At 43.5% G+C, this 24195-nt stretch overlaps 1 pseudogene; it reads left to right on the top strand.

Annotated features, from left to right (window-relative positions):
- The window catches only part of LOC135565440 (transient receptor potential cation channel subfamily M member 1-like), a 62364-nt pseudogene extending 50317 nt beyond the window's left edge, over positions 1–12047 (top strand).
- The last annotated feature ends 12148 nt before the right edge of the window (positions 12048–24195 follow it).

Raw genomic sequence — 24195 nt, 5'->3', positions numbered from 1 at the left:
TATAGACACAACAACATCGACCAGAGATCAGACACCAATCCATTATAAAACTCTATAGACAGTATAGACACAACAACATCGACCAGAGATCAGACACCAATCCATTATAAAACTCTATAGACACAACAACATCGACCAGAGATCAGACACCAATCCATTATAAAACTCTATAGACACAACAACACCGACCAGAGATCAGACACCAATCCATTATAAAACTCTATAGACACAACACCGACCAGAGATCAGACACCAATCCATTATAAAACGCTATAGACGGTATAGACACAACAACATCGATCAGAGATCAGACACCAATCCATTATAAAACTGTATAGACACAACAACATCGACCAGAGATCAGACACCAATCCATTATAAAACGCTATAGACGGTATAGACACAACAACATCGATCAGAGATCAGACACCAATCCATTATAAAACTCTATAGACAGTATAGACACAACAACACCGACCAGAGATCAGACACCAATCCATTATAAAACGCTATAGACAGTATAGACACAACAACATCGACCAGAGATCAGACACCAATCCATTATAAAACTCTATAGACACAACAACACCGACCAGAGATCAGACACCAATCCATTATAAAACGCTATAGACAGTATAGACACAGCAACATCGACCAGAGATCAGACACCAATCCATTATAAAACTCTATAGACAGTATAGACACAACAACATCGACCAGAGATCAGACACCAATCCATTATAAAACTATATAGACAGTATAGACACAGCAACATCGACCAGAGATCAGACACCAATCCATTATAAAACTCTATAGACAGTATAGACACAACAACATCGACCAGAGATCAGACACCAATCCATTTAGCTACTGATCTGACATATTGGATGGGATCCAAGCATTCTATGGCAATGGAACTTCTCTATAGTTAATCGGTGTGATTGGTGAGCAAACTAATGGCAACCAATCAATGTTACTGAAGTGAAAACTGAAGGGATGATTATAATTATTTTGTATTACATTGCATTCAATTTAATCCAAATGATTTGAATCAAATCCTACTCAACGGAGAGGCAGGGTCCTCCTCTCGGCAGACTCATGTTGGTTATTGATTATTAGTTTGGGTTGTTGTATTGTTGTTCTCTTCTGTTGCTCTGATGTTTTTTCTCTCTCTCTCTCTCTCTCTCTCTCTCTCTCTCTGTCTCGCTGTCTCTCTCTCTCTCTCTCTCTCTCTGTCTCTATAAAACCAGAGATCTCTGTCTCTGCCCTCTCTCTGACACCAATCCATTATAAAACTCTCTCTCCATTATCTGTCTCTGTCCATTATAAAACTCTCTCTGTCTCTCTCTGTCTCTCTCTATAAAACTCTCTCTCTCTCTCTCGCTGTCCAAGCTCTGTCTCTGTAATCTCTCTCAATGTTCTGTCTCTGCATTCTCTCTCTCTGTCTCTCCTCTCGGCAGACTCTCTCTGTCTCTCTCTGTCTCCTCTCTGTCTCTCTCTCTCTCTCTCGCTGTCTCTCTCTCTGTCTCTGTCTCTCTCTGTCTCTGTCTCTGTCTCTCTCTCTGTCTCTGTCTCTCTCTCTGTCTCTCTCTCTCTCTGTCTCTGTCTCTCTCGCTGTCTCTGTCTCTCTCTCTGTCTCTCTCTCTCTCTGTCTCTGTCTCTCTCTCTGTCTCTCTCTGTCTCTCTCTCTCTCTCTCTCTCTCTCTCTCGCTGTCTCTCTCTGCTGTCTCTCTCTCTCTCTCTCGCTGTCTCTGTCTCTCTCTCTGTCTCTCTCTCTGTCTCTCTCTGTCTCTCTCTCTCTCTCTCTCTCTCTGTCTCTGTCAGACTCTCTCTCTCTCTCTCTCTCTCTCTCGCTGTCTCTGCCCCCTCTCTCTCTCCTTCTTTCTCTCTCTCTCTGTCTCTCTCTCTGTCTCTGTCTCTGTCTCTCTCTCTCTGTCTCTGTCTCTCTCTCTCTCTCCTTCTTTCTCTTTGTCTCCCTGTCTCTCTATCTTTATTCCTCTCTCTCTCCATTTTCCACTTCCGTCACATGGTTGATTGGTAGTCTATGCAATGGAAATCAATCGTAAGTATCTAATTGTACACTCATACAATCCTACATGATGTATTACCGCAGTACAAAATATACTGGACAAAACCACCTTTTTGCTTTTATACAGCAAATGTACAAGTTGTTTTAGCCATTCATTCTGGTATTATTAATTCCCTGCTGGAAGGGCCCTTTGGGGTTTGGAAAAGAGTGGTAAGAATAAATTGTAAAAAAAAAAAGTATTTTTAAAGTTGCCATAGTAGCCTATCGAAGTAATCAGACCAGATATTTTAATATATTTCACTTTGACTATATTTCACTGCTTTGCTTAAGTAAAACTTTTTTAGAAATTCTTCGATTACCATGAAAATACTTTTAAAGAGTATTTTCATGGCAAAGTACTATCTAGTAGTAGTAGTAGTAGTAGTCGTTGTTGTTGTAGTAGTAGCAGCAGTATTGGTAGTATTAGTAGTAGTATTAGTAGAAGTAGTAGTAGTAGTAGTAGTAACGGTAGTATTAGTAGTAGTAGTAGCAGTATTAGTAGTAGTAGTAGTATAGTAGTAGTAGTAACAGTAGTAGTAGTAGTATTAGTAGTAGTAGTAGTAGTAGCAGTATTAGTAGTAGTAGTAGTAGCAGTATTAGTAGTAGTAGTAGTAGCAGTATTATTAGTAGTAGTAGTAGTAGTAGTAGTAGTAGTAGTACTAGTAGCAGTAGGAGTAGTGTAGTAGTAGTAGTAGTACCAGTAGCAGTAGTAGTAGTAGTGTAGTATTAGTAGTAATATTAGCAGCAGTAGCAGTATTAGTAGTGTAGTAGTAGTAGTACTAGTAGTATCAGTAGTAGTATTAGTAGTAATAGTAGTAGTAGTAGTAGTAGTATCAGTAGTAGTAGTACTAGTAGTAGTATCAGTAGTAGTAGTATCAGTAGTAGTAGTAGTAGTAGTATCAGTAGTAGTAGTAGTAGTATCAGTAGTAGTAGTAGTAGTATCAGTAGTAGTAGTAGTAGTAGTAGTATCAGTATTAGTAGTAATAGTAGTAGTATCAGTAGTAGTAGTACTAGTATCAGTAGTAGTAGTAGTAGTATCAGTAGTAGTAGTAGTAGTAGTATCAGTAGTAGTAGTAGTAGTATAGTAGTAGTAGTATCGGTAGTATCAGTAGTAGTAGTATCAGTAGTAGTAGTAGTAGTAGTATCAGTAGTAGTAGTAGTAGTAGTATCAGTAGTAGTAGTAGTAGTAGTAGTAGTAGTAGTAGTATCAGTAGTAGTAGTATCAGTAGTAGTAGTAGTAGTATCAGTAGTAGTAGTAGTAGTAGACACCTGAAACCCCACCTCTTTAAGGAATACCTAGGATAGGATAAAGTAATCCCTCTCACCCCCCCTCCCCCTGAAAAGATTTAGATGCACTACTGTTCCACTGGAGGTCATAAGGTGAATGCACCAATTTGTAAGTCGCTCTGGATAAGAGCGTCTGCTAAATGACTTAAATGTAAATGTTAAATGTAGTAGTATCAGTAGTAGTAGTAGTATCAGTAGTAGTAGTAGTAGTAGTATCAGTAGTAGTAGTAGTAGTATAGTAGTAGTAGTATCAGTAGTAGTAGTATCAGTAGTAGTAGTAGTAGTAGTAGTAGTAGTAGTAGTAGTAGTATCAATAGTAGTAGTAGTATCAGTAGTAGTAGTAGTAGTATCAGTAGTAGTAGTAGTAGTATTAGCTGTTATCGACCAGTAGTCCAGTAGTATCAGTAGACAGTAGCAGTATCAGTAGTAGTAGTAGTATTAGTGGTAGTAGTAGTATCAGTAGTAGTAGTAGTATTAGTAGTAGTAGTAGTAGTAGTAGTAGTAGTAGTAGTAGTATCAGTAGTAGTAGTAGTAGTAGTAGTATCAGTAGTAGTAGTAGTAGTAGTAGTATCAGTAGTCAGTAGTAGTATCAGTAGTAGAAGTAGTAGTAGTATCAGTAGTAGTAATAGTAGTAGTATCAGTAGTAGTAGTAGTAGTATCAGTAGTAGTACTGTGGACTGACATTGAGCCTGTTTCCAGCACCATGTGGTGATAACATGTACGATGAGGATGGGAAGAAGCTTCCTCCTTGTATCCCCGGAGCCTGGCTCACTCCAGCCATCATGGCCTGCTACCTGCTGGTTGCCAACATCCTCCTGGTCAACTTACTCATCGCTGTCTTCAAGTAAGTCGTGGATCCCACTTCTGACACCAGCGTAACGGAACGGTAGGGAGCAGCACGAGGTCTGAAATGAAGTCATAACTTTGTGGCGAGCAGTCGGTCCAATGAAAACCCTCTCCATTCAGGGTGCGATAATCACAGTCATTACAGACATTACAGACAGCTACAGTCATTACATCATGCATTATGCATTCATGTAGTTGACTGTGTTGTGGTGTTGTGTAGGAGACCTGGGGATTTAACCTGGTTCATCTATGTAGTTGACTGTGTTGTGGTGTTGTGTAGGAGACCTGGGGATTTAACCTGGTTCATCTATGTAGTTGACTGTGTTGTGGTGTTGTGTAGGAGACCTGGGGATTTAACCTGGTTCATCTATGTAGTTGACTGTGTTGTGGTGTTGTGTAGGAGACCTGGGGATTTAACCTGGTTCATTTAGGTAGTTGACTGTGTTGTGGTGTTGTGTAGGAGACCTGGGGATTTAACCTGGTTCATTTAGGTAGTTGACTGTGTTGTGGTGTTGTGAAGGAGACCTGGGGATTTAACCTGGTTCATTTAGGTAGTTGACTGTGTTGTGGTGTTGTGTAGGAGACCTGGGGATTTAACCTGGTTCATGCATGTAGTTGACTGTGTTGTGGTGTTGTGTAGGAGACCTGGGGATTTAACCTGGTTCATTTAGGTAGTTGACTGTGTTGTGGTGTTGTGTAGGAGACCTGGGGATTTAACCTGGTTCATTTAGGTAGTTGACTGTGTTGTGGTGTTGTGCAGAGACATTGGGATTTAACCTGGTTCATCTATGTAGTTGACTGTGTTGTGGTGTTGTGTAGGAGACCTGGGGATTTAACCTGATTCATGCATGTAGTTGACTGTGTTGTGGTGTTGTGTAGGAGACATTGGGATTTAACCTGGTTCATTTAGGTAGTTGACTGTGTTGTGGTGTTGTGGTGTTGTGTAGGAGACCTGGGGATTTAACCTGGTTCATGCATGTAGTTGACTGTGTTGTGGTGTTGTGTAGGAGACCTGGGGATTTAACCTGGTTCATTTAGGTAGTTGACTGTGTTGTGGTGTTGTGTAGGAGACCTGGGGATTTAACCTGGTTCATTTATGTAGTTGACTGTGTTGTGGTGTTGTGTAGGAGACCTGGGGATTTAACCTGGTTCATTTAGGTAGTTGACTGTGTTGTGGTGTTGTGTAGGAGACATTGGGATTTAACCTGGTTCATTTATGTAGTTGACTGTGTTGTGGTGTTGTGTAGGAGACATTGGGATTTAACCTGGTTCATCTATGTAGTTGACTGTGTTGTGGTGTTGTGAAGATTTAACCCTGTTGGTAAAAAACAGCTCCCTGATTGATCCGCTTTTTCCGTCCTGACCTCTGACCAACAGCAACACCTTCTTAGAGGTCAAGTCCGTCTCCAACCAGATCTGGAAGTTCCAGCGTTACCAGCTGATCATGAAGTTCCACGACCGGCCCCTCCTCCCTCCGCCCCTCATCATCTTCAGCCACATCTACATCGTTCTGAAATACGTCTGTCGTCGCTGCAAGAGGAGAACAGAGGGAGAGCAGGACGACGGGGACAACAAAGGGACTACGTCAGTGGTGTTCGGGATATTGGTTGACTTATTGGATGACTGGTTGATTGGTTGGCTCTGATTGGATGACTGGTTGATTGATTGGTTGACTCTGATTGGATGACTGGTTGATTGGTTGAGTGATTGGTTGACTGATTAGTTGAGTGATTGGATGACTGGTTGATTGGTTGAGTGAATGGATGACTGGTTGATTGGTTGACTGATTGGATGACTGGTTGATTGGTTGACTGATTGGATGACTGGTTGATTGGTTGACTGATTGGATGACTGGTTGATTGGTTGACTGATTGGATGACTGGTTGATTGGTTGACTGATTGATGACTGGTTGATTGGTTGACTGATTGGATGACTGGTTGATTGATTAGGTAGCTGGTTGATTGGTTGAGTGATTGGATGGCTGGTTGATTGGTTGAGTGATTGATTGGTTGACTGATTGATGACTTGGTTGATTGGTTGACTGATTGATTGGCTGATTGATTGATGACTGGTTGATTGGTTGATTGATTGGATGACTGGTTGATTGGTTGACTGATTGGATGACTGGTTGATTGGTTGACTGATTGGATGACTGGTTGATTGGTTGACTGATTGGATGACTGGTTGATTGGTTGACTGATTGGATGACTGGTTGATTGGTTGACTGATTGGATGACTGGTTGATGGGTTGACTGATTGGATGACTGGTTGATTGGTTGATTGATTGATGACTGGTTGATTGGTTGACTGATTGATGACTGGTTGATTGGTTGACTGATTGGATGGCTGGTTGATTGGTTGACTGATTGGATGACTTGGTTGATTGATTAGGTAGCTGGTTATCTGGCTGAAATGGTATTCTGGCTGGCCAGCCGGTTGGTTGGCTGTCTGGTTGGTTGGCTGGGTTGACTGATTGGATGACTGGTTGATTGGTTGACCGATTGGATGTCTGGTTGGTTGTCTGGTTGGTTGTCTGGGTTGACCGATTGGATGACTGGTTGGTTGTCTGGTTGGTTGTCTGGGGTGACTGATTGGATGACTGGTTGGTTGTCTGGTTGGTTGTCTGGGGTGACTGATTGGATGTCTGGTTGGTTGTCTGGTTGGTTGTCTGGGGTGACTGATTGGTCCTTCCGAGACTGATGTCAGTGCGTTCTACCAGGTTTCAGAAGCAGTTGAACTCCACCAACCCCGGGCTCCAGCGTGTCACGTGTGTTTCTCTCTCTGACAGAGCTGCTGCTGAACGCTGACGAGCTGAAGGCTCTGTATGACTTCGAGGAGCAGTGTGTGGAGGAGTATTTCAGAGAGAAGGAGGACGAGGAGCAGTCGTCTAGCAACGAACGCATCCGGATCACATCGGAGAGGTCAGAGACCGGACAGCTATGGTCTTTCCTCTTTGGGGGAACTACTTACATTTAAATTAGCCTTGTAGAACTGTCTCAGTATTCGCTACGGTTATTCATATTTATTAGTAATACATTTGGTGTAATCCCAATACATTTGGTGTAATCCCAATACATTTGGTGTAATCCCAATACATTTGGTGTAATCCCAATACATTTGGTGTAATCCCAATACATTTGGTGTAATCACAATACATTTGGTGTAATCACAATACATTTGGTGTAATCACAACACATTTGGTGTAATCACAATACATTTGGTGTAATCATTTAGTAATACATTTGGTGTAATCACATTTGGTGTAATCACAATACATTTGGTGTAATCATTTAGTAATACATTTGGTGTAATCACAATACATTTGGTGTAATCACAACACATTTGGTGTAATCATTTAGTAATACATTTGGTGTAATCACAACACATTTGGTGTAATCATTTAGTAATACATTTGGTGTAATCCCAATACATTTGGTGTAATCATTTAGTAACACATTTGGTGTAATCACAACACATTTGGTGTAATCACAATACATTTGGTGTAATCACAATACATTTGGTGTAATCACATTTGGTGTAATCACAACACATTTGGTCTAATCACAACACATTTGGTGTGATCGGCAGGGTGAGTAAAGAGTTGTGGTACCGTTGACTCTCTCTCCTCTCAGGGTGGAGAACATGTCGATGCGTCTGGAGGAGGTGAACGAGAGGGAGCACTCCATGAAGGCTTCCCTGCAGACGGTGGACCTACGACTGGGTCAGCTGGAGGAGTTCTCTGGACGTATGATGAACGCCCTGGAGAAGCTGGCCGGGGTGGACCACAACGACCTGGTCAGAACCCAGTCGGGGGTCTCCTCGGTCTGCGACACGTCCTCTCTGCTCCGTCACAGCTCAATCAACAGGTTCAATAACAACTGTAATGACTCCAGATGAGAAAGACGGAATGGTCTGCTCTGTCATGTACAGGACAGTAGTCTAGTGTTTAAGACTGAATGGTCTGCTCTGTCATGTACAGGACAGTAGTCTAGTGTTTAAGACTGAATGGTCAGCTCTGTCATGTACAGTAGTCTAGTGTTTAAGACTGAATGGTCAGCTCTGTCATGTACAGTACAGTAGTCTGGTGTTTAAGACTGAATGGTCTGCTCTGTCATGTACAGTACAGTAGTCTAGTGTTTAAGACTGAATGGTCTGCTCTGTCATGTACAGGACAGTAGTCTAGTGTTTAAGACGGAATGGTCTGCTCTGTCATGTACAGGACAGTAGTCTAGTGTTTAAGACTGAATGGTCTGCTCTGTCATGTACAGGACAGTAGTCTAGTGTTTAAGACTGAATGGTCTGCTCTGTCATGTACAGGACAGTAGTCTAGTGTTTAAGACTGAATGGTCAGCTCTGTCATGTACAGGACAGTAGTCTAGTGTTTAATAAGGATGATTATCAGTACAGTAGTCTAGTGTTTAATAAGGATGATTATCAGTACAGTAGTCTAGTGTTTAATAAGGATGATTATCAGTACAGTAGTCTAGTGTTTAATAAGGATGATTATCAGTACAGTAGTCTAGTGTTTAATAAGGATGATTATCAGTACAGTAGTCTAGTGTTTAATAAGGATGATTATCAGTACAGTAGTCTAGTGTTTAATAAGGATGATTATCAGTACAGTAGTCTAGTGTTTAATAAGGATGATTATCAGTACAGTAGTCTAGTGTTTAATAAGGTTGATGTTTACTGATGATCAGTACAGTAGTCTAGTGTTTATTAAGGATGATGAGAGGATGATGTTTACTGATGATCAGTACAGCAGTCTGGTGTTTAATAAGGATGATGTTTACTGATTATCAGTACAGTAGTCTAGTGTTTATTAAGGATGATGAGAGGATGATGTTTACTGATTATCAGTACAGTAGTCTAGTGTTTAATAAGGATGATGAGAGGATGATGTTTACTGATGATCAGTACAGTAGTCTAGTGTTTAATAAGGATGATGATCAGTACAGTAGTCTAGTGTTTAATAAGGATGATTATCAGTACAGTAGTCTAGTGTTTAATAAGGATGATTATCAGTACAGTAGTCTAGTGTTTAAGACGGAATGGTCAGCTCTGTCATGTACAGTACAGTAGTCTAGTGTTTAATAAGGATGATGTTTACTGATGATCAGTACAGTAGTCTAGTGTTTAATAAGGATGATGTTTACTGATGATCAGTACAGTAGTCTAGTGTTTATTAAGGATGATTATCAGTACAGTAGTCTGGTGTTTAATAAGGATGATTATCAGTACAGTAGTCTAGTGTTTAAGACTGAATGGTCTGCTCTGTCATGTACAGTACAGTAGTCTGGTGTTTAAGACTGAATGGTCTGCTCTGTCATGTACAGTACAGTAGTCTAGTGTTTAAGACTGAATGGTCTGCTCTGTCATGTACAGGACAGTAGTCTAGTGTTTAAGACGGAATGGTCTGCTCTGTCATGTACAGGACAGTAGTCTAGTGTTTAAGACTGAATGGTCTGCTCTGTCATGTACAGGACAGTAGTCTAGTGTTTAAGACTGAATGGTCTGCTCTGTCATGTACAGGACAGTAGTCTAGTGTTTAAGACTGAATGGTCAGCTCTGTCATGTACAGGACAGTAGTCTAGTGTTTAATAAGGATGATTATCAGTACAGTAGTCTAGTGTTTAATAAGGATGATTATCAGTACAGTAGTCTAGTGTTTAATAAGGATGATTATCAGTACAGTAGTCTAGTGTTTAATAAGGATGATTATCAGTACAGTAGTCTAGTGTTTAATAAGGATGATTATCAGTACAGTAGTCTAGTGTTTAATAAGGATGATTATCAGTACAGTAGTCTAGTGTTTAATAAGGATGATTATCAGTACAGTAGTCTAGTGTTTAATAAGGATGATTATCAGTACAGTAGTCTAGTGTTTAATAAGGTTGATGTTTACTGATGATCAGTACAGTAGTCTAGTGTTTATTAAGGATGATGAGAGGATGATGTTTACTGATGATCAGTACAGCAGTCTGGTGTTTAATAAGGATGATGTTTACTGATTATCAGTACAGTAGTCTAGTGTTTATTAAGGATGATGAGAGGATGATGTTTACTGATTATCAGTACAGTAGTCTAGTGTTTAATAAGGATGATGAGAGGATGATGTTTACTGATGATCAGTACAGTAGTCTAGTGTTTAATAAGGATGATGATCAGTACAGTAGTCTAGTGTTTAATAAGGATGATTATCAGTACAGTAGTCTAGTGTTTAATAAGGATGATTATCAGTACAGTAGTCTAGTGTTTAAGACGGAATGGTCAGCTCTGTCATGTACAGTACAGTAGTCTAGTGTTTAATAAGGATGATGTTTACTGATGATCAGTACAGTAGTCTAGTGTTTAATAAGGATGATGTTTACTGATGATCAGTACAGTAGTCTAGTGTTTATTAAGGATGATTATCAGTACAGTAGTCTGGTGTTTAATAAGGATGATTATCAGTACAGTAGTCTAGTGTTTAAGACTGAATGGTCTGCTCTGTCATGTACAGTAGTCTAGTGTTTAAGACGGAATGGTCTGCTCTGTCATGTACAGGACAGTAGTCTAGTGTTTAAGACGGAATGGTCTGCTCTGTCATGTACAGGACAGTAGTCTAGTGTTTAAGACGGAATGGTCTGCTCTGTCATGTACAGGACAGTAGTCTAGTGTTTAAGACTGAATGGTCTGCTCTGTCATGTACAGGACAGTAGTCTAGTGTTTAAGACTGAATGGTCTGCTCTGTCATGTACAGGACAGTAGTCTAGTGTTTAAGACTGAATGGTCTGCTCTGTCATGTACAGTACAGTAGTCTAGTGTTTAATAAGGATGATTATCAGTACAGTAGTCTACTGTTTAATAAGGATGATTATCAGTACAGTAGTCTAGTGTTTAATAAGGATGATGTTTACTGATGATCAGTACAGCAGTCTAGTGTTTAATAAGGATGATGTTTACTGATGATCAGTACAGTAGTCTAGTGTTTAATAAGGATGATGAGAGGATGATGTTTACTGATTATCAGTACAGTAGTCTAGTGTTTATTAAGGATGATGTTTACTGATGATCAGTACAGCAGTCTAGTGTTTATTAAGGATGATGAGAGGATGATGTTTACTGATTATCAGTACAGCAGTCTGGTGTTTAATAAGGATGATGTTTACTGATTATCAGTACAGTAGTCTAGTGTTTATTAAGGATGATGAGAGGATGATGTTTACTGATTATCAGTACAGTAGTCTAGTGTTTAATAAGGATGATGAGAGGATGATGTTTACTGATGATCAGTACAGTAGTCTAGTGTTTAATAAGGATGATTATCAGTACAGTAGTCTAGTGTTTAATAAGGATGATGTTTACTGATTATCAGTACAGTAGTCTAGTGTTTAATAAGGATGATGTTTACTGATTATCAGTACAGTAGTCTAGTGTTTATTAAGGATGATGTTTACTGATGATCAGTACAGCAGTCTAGTGTTTAATAAGGATGATGAGAGGATGATGTTTACTGATGATCAGTACAGTAGTCTAGTGTTTAATAAGGATGATGTTTACTGATGATCAGTACAGTAGTCTAGTGTTTAATAAGGATGATGAGAGGATGATGTTTACTGATGATCAGTACAGTAGTCTAGTGTTTATTAAGGATGATATTTACTGATCTGTCTGTGTGTCTGTCTGTCCATCAGCTCTGACGGCTACAGTCTGTACCGGTACCACCTGGAGATGGGAGATGACACCCGCTCTGAGACTGGGGACATCAGGAGCCCTGAGAGGAAGGGGAGCCAGAGGAAGGTGGTTGAGAGGAAACGAGTATGAGAGAAACCACGACCAGCATCACGGCCTCTGTGAAGGAGTACGGAGCCACGTTAGACGTGGTGGGCCCCAGAGAGAGGAATCATTCCAGCTCCAGTGTCTCTGTCTGCGAAGGAGTGAAGGAAACCCCAACCCAGAGGCCTGAGGTTCCTACAGAGCCTTCTCCACCGCCCTGCAGCCCTGCAGCCTCGATGGACGCGGCCCTGGAGAAGGCAGGCGTGACCACGGAGAAGATCAAGCTAGAAGCAGCCATCTCATACCCTCTGGAGAGGGTCAGGTCCCTGCAGTACCAGTCACCAGAGACCCACAGTGACTGTCTCACCTCCAGGCCCAGATCCAGGAGCACTATGGTGTACAACCCAGCGGATGGGGAGATGAGGGGGCTACTTGGGCCACAGACGTCAACAACCCCCTCACAGGGGAACAGGAAACGGTTACCTCCAGATCTCCGACCATGGGTCACTGGGCAGCGCGCTTCGAGTACAAAGTCCACCCCTGCTCGTTCGGCCACATGCCCAAAGTCTCCATGGAGAAGCTAGTCCCCACCACCACAGATACAAAGGACGAGGCAGAGGCCAAAGAGACAGACGGTGAACCACAGGAGCCAGGGAAGAGCCAGCCAGAGAGCAACCAAGATGGAGGTGAGGAGAAGCAGGAAGCGGAGGCTAAAGATACTGGTGGAGGCCTTCTGCTTGTGGCAGAGGACAGGATGTATCCATCACTGAGGTCTAAGAGCCTGAACACCAACCCCAGAAAAGTGAAGGCCAGAGGGGACTGGGCACAGAGAACCAAGTCAGACAGTAGTGTAAAAGACCTAACAGCTATGTTAGTAGGGACTGGGGAGACAGAGACCGAGGTAGAGACTGACAGACAGTATTAAAGACCTAACAGCTATGTTAGTAGGGACTGGGGGAGACAGAGGTAGAGACTGACAGACAGTATTAAAGGCCTAACAGCCTTGTTAGAGGGACTGGGGAGACAGAGACAGAGGTAGAGACTGACAGACAGTATTAAAGACCTAACAGCTATGTTAGTAGGGACTGGGGAGACAGAGGTAGAGAGACAGACAGAGACCTAACAGCTATGTTAGAGGGACTGGGAGACAGAGACAGAGGTAGAGACTGACAGACAGTATTAATGACCTAACAGCTATGTTAGGAGGGACTGGGGAGACAGAGACAGACTGGCAGACAGTATTAATGACCTAACAGCTATGTTAGGAGGGACTGGGGAGACAGAGACAGAGGTAGAGACAGAGCATAGAGACGGACAGACAGAGGTAGAGTATTAATGACCTAACAGCTATGTTAGGAGGGACTGGGGAGACAGATACAGAGGTAGAGACAGAGGTAGAGACTGACAGACAGTATTAATGACCTAACAGCTATGTTAGGAGGGACTGGGGAGACAGAGACAGAGGTAGAGACTGACAGACAGTATTAAAGACCTAACAGCTATGTTAGGAGGGACTGGGGAGACAGAGACAGAGGTAGAGACTGACAGACAGTATTAAAGACCTAACAGCTATGTTAGGAGGGACTGGGGAGACAGAGACGGAGACAGAGACAGTATTAAAGACAGATGTTAGTAGGGAGAGACAGAGCCAGTAGAGACTGACAGACAGTATTAAAGACCTAACAGCTATGTTAGGAGGGACTGGGAGACAGAGACAGAGGTAGAGACATAGGAGGGAGACAGACAGAAGTATTAAGACTAACAGCTAGACAGAGACAGAGGTGTAGAGAAAGACAGTATTAATGACCTAACAGCTATGTTAGGAGGGACTGGGAGACAGAGACAGAGGTAGAGACTGACAGACAGTATTAAAGACCCAACAGCTATGTTAGGAAGGACTTGGGAGACAGAGGTAGAGACTGGCAGACAGTATTAAAGACCCAACAGCTATGTTAGGAGGGACTGGGAGACAGAGACAGAGGTAGAGACTGACAGACAGTATTAAAGACCTAACAGCTATGTTAAGGGACTGGGGAGACAGAGACAGAGGTAGAGACTGTAGACAGTATTAAAGACCTAACAGCTATGTTAGGAGGGACTGGGGAGACAGAGACAGAGGTAGAGACTGACAGACAGTATTAAAGACCTAACAGCTATGTTAGTAGGGACTGGGGAGACAGAGCCAGAGGTAGAGACTGACAGACAGTATTAAAGACCTAACAGCTATGTTAGTAGGGACTGGGGAGACAGAGGTAGAGACTGACAGACAGTATTAAAGACTAACAGCTATGTTAGGAAGGGACTGGGGAGACAGAGACAGAGATAGAGACTGACAGACAGTATTAAAGACCTAACAGCTATGTTAGGAGGGACTGGGGAGACAGAGACAGAAGTAGAGACTGACAGACAGTATTAAAGACCTAACAGCTATGTTAGGAGGACTGGGGAGACAGAGACAGAGGTAGAGACAGACAGACAGTATTAAAGACCTAACAGCTATGTTAGGAGGGACTGGGGAGACAGAGACAGAGATAGAGACTGACAGACAGTATTAAAGACCTAACAGCTCTGTTAGGAGGGACTGGGGAGACAGAGACAGAGGTAGAGACTGACAGACAGTATTAAAGACCTAACAGCTATGTTAGGAGGGACTGGGGAGACAGACAGAGACAGAGGAAGAGACTGACAGACAGTATTAAAGACCTAACAGCTATGTTAGAGGGACTGGGGAGACAGAGACAGAGGTAGAGACTGACAGACAGTATTAAAGACCTAACAGCTATGTTAGGAGGGACTGGGGAGACAGAGACAGAGATAGAGACTGACAGACAGTATTAAAGACCTAACAGCTATGTTAGGAGGGACTGGGGAGACAGAGACAGAGGTAGAGACCGACAGACAGTATTAAAGACCTAACAGCTATGTTAGGAGGGACTGGGGAGACAGAGACAGAGGTAGAGACTGACAGACAGTATTAAAGACCTAACAGCTATGTTAGAGGGACTGGGGAGACAGAGATAGAGACTGACAGACGTATTAAAGACCTAACAGCTATGTTAGGAGGGACTGGGGAGACAGAGACAGAGGTAGAGACAGAGGTAAAGACTGACAGACAGTAGTGTATTAAAGACCTAACAGCTATGTTAGGAGGGACTGGGAGACAGAGCCAGAGGTAGAGACTGACAGACAGACAATATTAAAGACCTAACAGCTATGTTAGGAGGGACTGGGAGACAGAGACAGAGGTAGAGACAGAGTAAAGACTGACAGACAGTAGGGTGTAAAGACACATAATCAGCTATGTTAGGAGGGACTGGGGAGACAGAGACAGAGATAGAGACTGACAGACAGTATTAATGACCTAACAGCTATGTTAGGAGGGACTGGGGAGACAGAGACAGAAGTAGAGACTGACAGACAGTATTAAATGACCTAACAGCTATGTTAGGAGGGACTGGGAGACAGAGACAGAAGTAGAGACTGACAGACAGTATTAAAGACCTAACAGCTATGTTAGGAGGGACTGGGGAGACAGAGACAGAGGTAGAGACCGACAGACAGTATTAAAGACCTAACAGCTATGTTAGGAGGACTGGGGAGACAGAGACAGAGGTAGAGACTGACAGACAGTATTAAAGACCTAACAGCTATGTTAGGGACTGGGGAGACAGATACAGAGGTAGAGACAGAGGTAGAGACTGACAGACAGTATTAAAGACCTAACAGCTATGTTAGGAGGGACTGGGAGACAGAGACAGAGGTAGAGACTGACAGACAGTATTAAAGACCTAACAGCTATGTTAGTAGGGACTTGGGAGACAGAGGTAGAGACTGACAGACAGTATTAAAGACCCAACAGCTATGTTAGGAAGGACTGGGGAGACAGAGACAGAGTAGAGACTGACAGACAGTATTAAAGACCTAACAGCTATGTTAGGAGGGACTGGGAGACAGAGACAGAGGTAGAGACTGACAGACAGTATTAAAGACCTAACAGCTATGTTAGAGGGACTGGGAGACAGAGACAGAGAGAGACAGCTATGATAGGGACTGAGACAGACAGAGACTGATTAAAGACCTAACAGCTATGTTAGGAGGGACTGGGGAGACAGAGACAGAGGTAGAGACTGACAGACAGTATTAAAGACCTAACAGCTCTGTTAGGAGGGACTGGGGAGACAGAGACAGAGGTAGAGACTGACAGACAGTATTAAAGACCTAACAGCTATGTTAGGAGGGACTGGGGAGACAGAGACAGAGGAAGAGACTGACAGACAGTATTAAAGACCTAACAGCTATGTTAGGAGGGACTGGGGAGACAGAGACAGAGCTAGAGACTGACAGACAGTATTAAAGACCTAACAGCTGTGTTAGGAGGGACTGGGAGACAGAGACAGAGGTAGAGACTGACAGACAGTATTAAAGACCTAACAGCTATGTTAGGAGGGACTGGGGAGACAGAGACAGAGAGACTAGAGACCGACAGACAGTATTAAAGACCTAACAGCTATGTTAGGAGGGACTGGGGGAGACAGAGACAGAGGTAGAGAGAGACTGACAGACAGTATTAAAGACCTAACAGCTATGTTAGGAGGGACTGGGGAGACAGAGACAGAGGTAGAGACTGACAGACAGTATTAAAGACCTAACAGCTATGTTAGGAGGGACTGGGGAGACAGAGACAGAGACAGAGGTAGAGACTGACAGACAGTATTAAAAGACCTAACAGCTATGTTAGGAGGGACTGGGGAGACAGAGACAGAGGTAGAGACTGACAGACAGACAGCTATGTTAAGGGACTGGGGAGACAGAGACAGAGGTAGAGACAGAGGTAAAGACTGACAGACAGTAGTGTAAAAGCTATGTGTTAGGAGGGACTGGGGAGACAGAGACAGAGGTAGAGACTAGAGACTGACAGACAGTATTAAAGACCTAACAGCTATGTTAGTAGGGACTGGGGAGACAGAGACAGAGGTAGAGAGACTGACAGACAGTATTAAAGACCTAACAGCTATGTTAGGAGGGACTGGGGAGACAGAGACAGTAGGAGGGAGAGACTAGAGACAGACAGTATTAAAGACCTAACAGCTATGTTAGGAGGGACTGGGGAGACAGAGACAGAGGTAGAGACTGACAGACAGTATTAAAGACCTAACAGCTATGTTAGGAGGGACTGGGGAGACAGAGACAGAGGTAGAGACTGACAGACAGTATTAAAGACCTAACAGCTATGTTAGGAGGGACTGGGGAGACAGAGACAGAGGTAGAGACTGACAGACAGTATTAAAGACCTAACAGCTATGTTAGGAGGGACTAGAGGACAGAGTATTAAAGACCTAGCACAGCTATGTTAGGAGGGACTGAGGAGACAGAGGTAGAGACTGACAGACAGTATTAAAGACCTAACAGCTATGCTAGTAGGGACTGGGGAGACAGAGACAGAGGTAGAGACTGACAGACAGTATTTAAGACCTAACAGCTATGTTAGGAGGGACTGGGGAGACAGAGACAGAGGTAGAGACTGACAGACCGTGTTAAAGACCTAACAGCTATGTTAGTAGGGACTGGGGAGACAGAGACAGAGGTAGAGACTTATAGACAGTAGTGTTAAAGACCCTAACAGCTATGTTAGTTGGGACTGGGGAGACAGAGATAGAGACTGACAGACAGTATTAAAGACCTACCAGCTATGTTAGGAGGGACTGGGGAGACAGAGGTAGAGACTGACAGACATTATTAAAGACCTAACAGCTATGTTAGGTGGGACTGGGGAGACAGAGACAGAGGTAGAGACTGACAGACAGTATTAAAGACCTAACAGCTATGTTAGAAGGGACTGGGGAGACAGAGACAGAGGTAGAGACAGAGACTGACAGACAGGGTTAAAGACCTAACAGCTATGTTAGGAGGGACTGAGGAGACAGAGACAGAGGTAGAGACTGACAGACAGTATTAAAGACCTAACAGCTATGTTAGGAAGGACTGGCGAGACAGAGACAGAGGTAGAGACAGACAGACAGTATTAAAGACCTAACAGCTATGTTAGGAGGGACTGAGGAGACAGAGACAGAGGTAGAGACTGACAGACAGTATTAAAGACCTAACAGCTATGTTAGTAGGGACTGGGGAGACAGAGACAGAGGTAGAGACTGACAGACAGTATTAAAGACCTAGCAGCTGTGTTAGGAGGGACTGGGGAGACAGAGACAGAGGTAGATACTGACAGACAGTATTAAAGACCTAACAGCTATGTTAGTAGGGACTGGGGAGACAGAGACAGAGGTAGAGACAGAGATAGAGACTGACAGACAGTATTAAAGACCTAACAGCTATGTTAGTTGGGACTGGGGTGACAGAGACAGAGGTAGAGACAGAGATAGAGACTGACAGACAGGGTTAAAGACCTAACAGCTATGTTAGGAAGGACTGGCGAGACAGAGACAGAGGTAGAGACAGACAGACAGTATTAAAGACCTAACAGCTATGTTAGTAGGGACTGGGGAGACAGAGACAGAGGTAGAGACTGACAGACAGTATTAATGACCTAACAGCTATGTTAGGAGGGACTGGGGAGACAGAGACAGACTGGCAGACAGTATTAATGACCTAACAGCTATGTTAGGAGGGACTGGGGAGACAGAGACAGAGGTAGAGACTGACAGACAGTATTAAAGACCTAACAGCTATGTTAGTAGGGACTGGGGAGACAGAGACAGAGGTACAGACTGACAGACAGTATTAAAGACCTAACAGCTATGTTAGGAGGGACTGCGGAGACAGAGACAGAGACAGAGGTAGAGACAGAGATAGAGACTGACAGACAGTATTAATGACCTAACAGCTATGTTAGGAGGGACTGGGGAGACAGAGACAGAGGTAGAGACAGACATAGAGACGGACAGACAGTATTAATGACCTAACAGCTATGTTAGGAGGGACTGGGGAGACAGATACAGAGGTAGAGACAGAGGTAGAGACTGGCAGACAGTATTAAAGACCCAACAGCTATGTTAGGAAGTACTGGGGAGACAGAGGTAGAGACTGACAGACAGTATTAAAGACCTACCAGCTATGTTAGGAGGGACTGGGGAGACAGAGACAGAAGTAGAGACTGATAGACAGTATTAAAGACCTAACAGCTATGTTAGGAGGGACTGGGGAGACAGAGACAGAGGTAGAGACTGACAGACAGTATTAAAGACCTAACAGCTATGTTAGTAGGGACTGGGGAGACAGAGGTAGAGACTGACAGACAGTATTTAAGATCTAACAGCTATGTTAGTAGGGACTGGGGAGACAGAGACAGAAGTAGAGACTGACAGACAGTATTAAAGACCTAACAGCTATGTTAGGAGGGACTGGGGAGACAGACAGAGACAGAGGAAGAGACCGACAGACAGTATTAAAGACCTAACAGCTATGTTAGGAGGGACTGGGGAGACAGAGACAGAGGTAGAGACCGACAGACCGTATTAAAGACCTAACAGCTATGTTAGGAGGGACTGGGGAGACAGAGACAGAGGTAGAGACTGACAGACAGTATTAAAGACCTAACAGCTATGTTAGGAGGGACTGGGGAGACAGAGACAGAGATAGAGACCGACAGACCGTATTAAAGACCTAACAGCTATGTTAGGAGGGACTGAGGAGACAGAGACAGAGGTAGAGACAGAGGTAAAGACTGACAGACAGTAGTGTAAAACACCTAACAGCTATGTTAGGAGGGACTGGGGAGACAGAGCCAGAGGTAGAGACTGACAGACAGACAATATTAAAGACCTAACAGCTATGTTAGGAGGGACAGGGGAGACAGAGACAGAGGTAGAGACTGACAGACAGTATTAAAGACCTAACAGCTATGTTAGTAGGGACTGGGGAGACAGAGACAGAGATAGAGACTGACAGACAGTATTAAATACCTAACAGCTCTTTTAGGAGGGACTGGGGAGACAGAGACAGAAGTAGAGACTGATAGACAGTATTAAAGACCTAACAGCTATGTTAGGAGGGACTGGGGAGACAGAGACAGAGGTAGAGACCGACAGACAGTATTAAAGACCTAACAGCTATGCTAGTAGGGACTGGGGAGACAGAGACAGAGGTAGAGACTGACAGACAGTATTTAAGACCTAACAGCTATGTTAGGAGGGACTGGGGAGACAGAGACAGAGGTAGAGACTGACAGACCGTGTTAAAGACCTAACAGCTATGTTAGTAGGGACTGGGGAGACAGAGACAGAGGTAGAGACTTATAGACAGTAGTGTTAAAGACCCTAACAGCTATGTTAGTTGGGACTGGGGAGACAGAGATAGAGACTGACAGACAGTATTAAAGACCTACCAGCTATGTTAGGAGGGACTGGGGAGACAGAGGTAGAGACTGACAGACATTATTAAAGACCTAACAGCTATGTTAGGAGGGACTGGGGAGACAGAGACAGAGGTAGAGACTGACAGACAGTATTAAAGACCTAACAGCTATGTTAGAAGGGACTGGGGAGACAGAGACAGAGGTAGAGACTGACAGACAGTATTAAAGACCTAACAGCTATGTTAGTTGGGACTGGGGAGACAGAGACAGAGGTAGAGACAGAGATAGAGACTGACAGACAGGGTTAAAGACCTAACAGCTATGTTAGGAGGGACTGAGGAGACAGAGACAGAGGTAGAGACTGACAGACAGTATTAAAGACCTAACAGCTATGTTAGGAAGGACTGGCGAGACAGAGACAGAGGTAGAGACAGACAGACAGTATTAAAGACCTAACAGCTATGTTAGGAGGGACTGAGGAGACAGAGACAGAGGTAGAGACTGACAGACAGTATTAAAGACCTAACAGCTATGTTAGTAGGGACTGGGGAGACAGAGACAGAGGTAGAGACTGACAGACAGTATTAAAGACCTAGCAGCTGTGTTAGGAGGGACTGGGGAGACAGAGACAGAGGTAGAGACAGAGATAGAGACTGACAGACAGTATTAAAGACCTAACAGCTATGTTAGTTGGGACTGGGGAGACAGAGACAGAGGTAGAGACAGAGATAGAGACTGACAGACAGTATTAAAGACCTAACAGCTATGTTAGTAGGGACTGGGGAGACAGAGACAGAGGTAGAGACTGACAGACAGTATTAATGACCTAACAGCTATGTTAGGAGGGACTGGGGAGACAGAGACAGACTGGCAGACAGTATTAATGACCTAACAGCTATGTTAGGAGGGACTGGGGAGACAGAGACAGAGGTAGAGACAGACATAGAGACGGACAGACAGTATTAATGACCTAACAGCTATGTTAGGAGGGACTGGGGAGACAGATACAGAGGTAGAGACAGAGGTAGAGACTGACAGACAGTATTAATGACCTAACAGCTATGTTAGGAGGGACTGGGGAGACAGAGGTAGAGACTGGCAGACAGTATTAAAGACCCAACAGCTATGTTAGGAAGTACTGGGGAGACAGAGGTAGAGACTGACAGACAGTATTAAAGACCTACCAGCTATGTTAGGAGGGACTGGGGAGACAGAGACAGAAGTAGAGACTGATAGACAGTATTAAAGACCTAACAGCTATGTTAGGAGGGACTGGGGAGACAGAGACAGAGGTAGAGACTGACAGACAGTATTAAAGACCTAACAGCTATGTTAGTAGGGACTGGGGAGACAGAGGTAGAGACTGACAGACAGTATTTAAGATCTAACAGCTATGTTAGTAGGGACTGGGGAGACAGAGACAGAAGTAGAGACTGATAGACAGTATTAAAGACCTAACAGCTATGTTAGGAGGGACTGGGGAGACAGAGACAGAGGTAGAGACTGACAGACAGTATTAAAGACCTAACAGCTATGTTAGTAGGGACTGGGGAGACAGAGGTAGAGACTGACAGACAGTATTAAAGACCTAACAGCTATGTTAGGAGGGACTGGGGAGACAGACAGAGACAGAGGAAGAGACCGACAGACAGTATTAAAGACCTAACAGCTATGTTAGGAGGGACTGGGGAGACAGAGACAGAGGTAGAGACCGACAGACCGTATTAAAGACCTAACAGCTATGTTAGGAGGGACTGGGGAGACAGAGACAGAGGTAGAGACTGACAGACAGTAGTGTTAAAGACCCTAACAGCTATGTTAGTTGGGACTGGGGAGACAGAGATAGAGACTGACAGACAGTATTAAAGACCTACCAGCTATGTTAGGAGGGACTGGGGAGACAGAGGTAGAGACTGACAGACATTATTAAAGACCTAACAGCTATGTTAGGAGGGACTGGGGAGACAGAGACAGAGGTAGAGACTGACAGACAGTATTAAAGACCTAACAGCTATGTTAGAAGGGACTGGGGAGACAGAGACAGAGGTAGAGACAGAGATAGAGACTGACAGACAGGGTTAAAGACCTAACAGCTATGTTAGGAGGGACTGAGGAGACAGAGACAGAGGTAGAGACTGACAGACAGTATTAAAGACCTAACAGCTATGTTAGGAAGGACTGGCGAGACAGAGACAGAGGTAGAGACAGACAGACAGTATTAAAGACCTAACAGCTATGTTAGGAGGGACTGAGGAGACAGAGGTAGAGACTGACAGACAGTATTAAAGACCTAACAGCTATGTTAGTAGGGACTGGGGAGACAGAGACAGAGGTAGAGACTGACAGACAGTATTAAAGACCTAGCAGCTGTGTTAGGAGGGACTGGCGAGACAGAGACAGAGGTAGAGACAGACAGACAGTATTAAAGACCTAACAGCTATGTTAGGAGGGACTGAGGAGACAGAGACAGAGGTAGAGACTGACAGACAGTATTAAAGACCTAGCAGCTGTGTTAGGAGGGACTGGGGAGACAGAGGTAGAGACTGACAGACAGTATTAAAGACCTAACAGCTATGTTAGGAGGGACTGAGGAGACAGAGACAGAGGTAGAGACTGACAGACAGTATTAAAGACCTAACAGCTATGTTAGTAGGGACTGGGGAGACAGAGACAGAGGTAGAGACTGACAGACAGTATTAAAGACCCAACAGCTGTGTTAGGAGGGACTGGGGAGACAGAGACAGAGGTAGAGACAGAGATAGAGACTGACAGACAGTATTAAAGACATAACAGCTGTGTTAGGAGGGACTGGGGAGACAGAGACAGAGGTAGAGACAGAGATAGAGACTGACGGACAGTATTAAAGACCTAACAGCTGTGTTAGGGGGGACTGGGGAGACAGAGACAGAGATAGAGACTGACATACAGTATTTAAGACCAAACAGCTATGTTAGGAGGGACTGGGGAGACAGAGACAGAGATAGAGACTGACATACAGTATTTAAGACCAAACAGCTATGTTAGGAGGGACTGGGGAGACAAAGACAGAGGTAGAGACTGACATACAGTATTTAAGAACTAACAGCTATGTTAGGAGGGACTGGGGAGACAGAGACAGAGGTAGAGACTGACATACAGTATTTAAGACCTAACAGCTATGTTAGGAGGGACTGGGGAGACAGAGGTAGAGACAGAGGTAGAGACTGACATACAGTATTAAAGACCTAACAGCTATGTTAGGAGGGACTGGGGAGACAGAGGTAGAGACAGAGGTAGAGACAGAGGTAGAGACTGACATACAGTATTAAAGACCTAGCAGCTATGTTAGGAAGGACTGGGGAGACAGAGATAGAGACTGACAGAAAGACAAAAAGCCTCAAAGACAGAACACCTGTGAATGACTTCTGATGATGTCTGACTGGCATGACTCACTGTGGAATGGAATAAACTAGCCAATGGTGTGTGGTAGAGCAGCGCTGAACTACTGTCTGAGACTCAGGAACGTTGCATATCTTTCTTTTTCCCAAATCATACCAGTCGATGGGGACAGCTTTGAGCGAGCGAATGGCGAAAGTGCGGTGATTATTTGAGTTGTTGTTAAATGTTTATTTTGTTTTTAAATGTTTATTGTATTAAATGTATTTCATGTTGATTAATCAGGTAAATAACATTGCAGATACAGACAGCCGTCTTATAAAGATAAGGGATATTTGTATTCATCTAAACATGGAAATCATGACACAAACAAGGCAAGAGACAAGACATAGTTTTTCCAAACATTTCTTTGATCCTTAAAAATGGGACAATTATAACGACCTCTGGAACACAGATTGAATAACTTTGAATTCTGAAATTAAAAAATTTAATTATTTGAATTATACTTGTGTTGAGTATCAGCATGTCGGTCTATCTTTGATTTACAAT

The sequence above is a fragment of the Oncorhynchus nerka genome, linkage group LG27 (genome assembly GCF_034236695.1).
Source record: "Oncorhynchus nerka isolate Pitt River linkage group LG27, Oner_Uvic_2.0, whole genome shotgun sequence".
In the NCBI taxonomy this organism is placed as follows: domain Eukaryota; kingdom Metazoa; phylum Chordata; class Actinopteri; order Salmoniformes; family Salmonidae; genus Oncorhynchus; species Oncorhynchus nerka.
The sequence above is the reverse complement of the archived record's forward strand: the minus strand, read 5'-3'. Positions and strand labels throughout refer to the sequence as shown.